This window comes from Pundamilia nyererei, unplaced genomic scaffold (genome assembly GCF_000239375.1).
Source record: "Pundamilia nyererei isolate P.nyererei 1_Seehausen unplaced genomic scaffold, PunNye1.0 scaffold00029, whole genome shotgun sequence".
Taxonomy (NCBI): domain Eukaryota; kingdom Metazoa; phylum Chordata; class Actinopteri; order Cichliformes; family Cichlidae; genus Pundamilia; species Pundamilia nyererei.
Genome location: NW_005187430.1, coordinates 11,017 through 13,043, shown reverse-complemented (window position 1 = coordinate 13,043; position 2,027 = coordinate 11,017). Strand labels below are relative to the sequence as shown.

Here is a 2,027-nt window from a genome sequence, read left to right as displayed (position 1 = left end):
GATGGATTATCTCAATATAGCAGATGTGCCCACTACCACACATTTGGACTGATTTGTGACCACTGTTTGGGAGGGATGGTTATATTGTGTATCTGCAATGAATTTTAGGTCTCTACGTCCATCCCATGGGGAATGGGAGCAGTAACAAAGGTGTTGCGTTTATATTTTTGTTGAGTGTAGATCTGGCTCCAGTCCACACACCCTCAAATATCAAAAGTTCTCATAAAAGTATCTCATACTGTGAGCCTGTAGTGCATATGTGGAATATATTTTATCAATACCTATTTTTTTCTGCATCTTGTTACATCTTATTTCAAGCCTCTCTCCACTGCTAAAGCACCTCTGAGCTCCACTAAGTGTTTTTTAGACCAAGCTATTCAGCCTTTGTCCCTAACAGAGTAGATTAGACTGGAAAAGGAGGAGAAAGATGCAGAAGAAGAGAGAGCAGCTCATAAATTATTGAACAGCACAACTTGGTCTTCTTCGTTAACACACACAGTGTTCACTGAAGTGCAGGAAGACTCTAAAAATAACTACTGTCCCACAGAAAAGAGCAGACCATGTCCCTGCTGAGCAGCCCCAGTCTGAATCAAAGTGAAAACATAGACAGGACCTACTATTCGGAATTCTAACACCAGAATTTGTCAGGACATCATGAGGACAGAACTGAGCTGCCGAACATTCAGAAATAAATTGGGTGTCAGCAGCTTCATGCTCATTGTTTCATTCACAAAAACTAAGACGTTTGGTTTCCAATACACCAGAACACAGTGATAGTCTATGTTACATGACATACACCCCACATCTTAGTAGTAAAGGAGACAAGCAGCACTGACTGCACCTGCAACCACACCCCACAGAGACATCACACTTCTCCAAGAGTGCCAGGCAAGAAATAAAACCATGAATTTCAGCTGCTGTTCTGCTGCTCTTTAACCTTGGTGCCTGAACTTCATTTCCAATCCTAAATATATCAAAATTGCCAGGGTAATTAATAGAGAAAACTGTAATGAGTAAGGTGTTAAAATAATAAATAAGGAATTACAAATCTCTTTTGAGGGAGTGGTGCTGCCATCACTGTCTACTTCAGGAAAGGTTTAAAGGAACCTTTTGTTGAAGAGGTTTAAAAGGTATTCTGGTTAGAATTCTAATGTGCAGCTGTAGCAACACAATAGTCTGGTTTGGCAAAACTCCCCAACTTGTTCTATTGTATTCTATTCTGCGATCTTTCTGTTTACATGGACCATGAATTCGAAATGAAGATAGACTCACTGATTAAACCCAACAGCTTCAGTGAGGATTCTTAGAGGGATTACGAAGTATCTGACACTTTTAATCTCCTGAAAGTCACATACTCTCTCCTCTATTTCCAAAGACAACATGCCACTGAAGTCAACCACATGTACCAAAGTAACCTAACAATATGAGCCGAAAAACATTTCTTTCTCTCCACTTAAACATCTATTAAACAGTGTCGTCATTTAGCTTTAACGGCTACATTAAGCAGAGGCTTACAGGTAACAGGCTGCTAGCCTGGGTTGGCTAGCGAATGGGCAAAAGTTTGCACAAAAACTGGAGGAAAAAATGAAGGTGATCATTTACCTGGTCGTTCCGGCTACAACACGTTAGTCCTTATAAGAAAATGACAGTCCACAAAAGCAAAAGGGAAAAATTTACTTCAGTTGTGTTCAAGATCTCTGCATTCTCACCGCTGCTCCGTCTGCCGCAGACCTGAGTCGGCGACAACTCAAAGGAACGGAAACATCCTGTTACTCTTCCGGCTTTTGTTTTTTCAAATTAAAATATATGCAGTTGATTTTCAACTTATAAAAACTAAATCGGGTGAATAACCCAATTAGTTTTGTTTTACAGTTAAATCTTGTGTGTGCCAGAGCAATGGCATTGAAGCATGCAATTTATTATTCGTGAGATTCATTAGTCATCAGTGTGCAAATCCAATAATACTGAGCCACACTATTTATTATTTATAAGATTTCTTCTCAAATATTATTATTATTATTATTATT

The 2,027-nt window shown here is 39.1% G+C and overlaps 1 protein-coding gene across 2 annotated transcripts in view; it reads right to left on the bottom strand.

Annotated features, from left to right (window-relative positions):
* heatr5a (HEAT repeat containing 5a) overlaps positions 1 to 1,747 on the bottom strand; it is a 54,180-nt gene extending 52,433 nt beyond the window's left edge. For both annotated transcript variants that reach the window (XM_005728553.1, XM_005728554.1), the window contains exon 1: positions 1,603 to 1,747. The gene's annotated coding sequence lies outside the window, so the exon portion shown is untranslated. The remainder of the gene's footprint in view (positions 1 to 1,602) is intronic.
* Between the last annotated feature and the right edge of the window lie 280 nt (positions 1,748 to 2,027).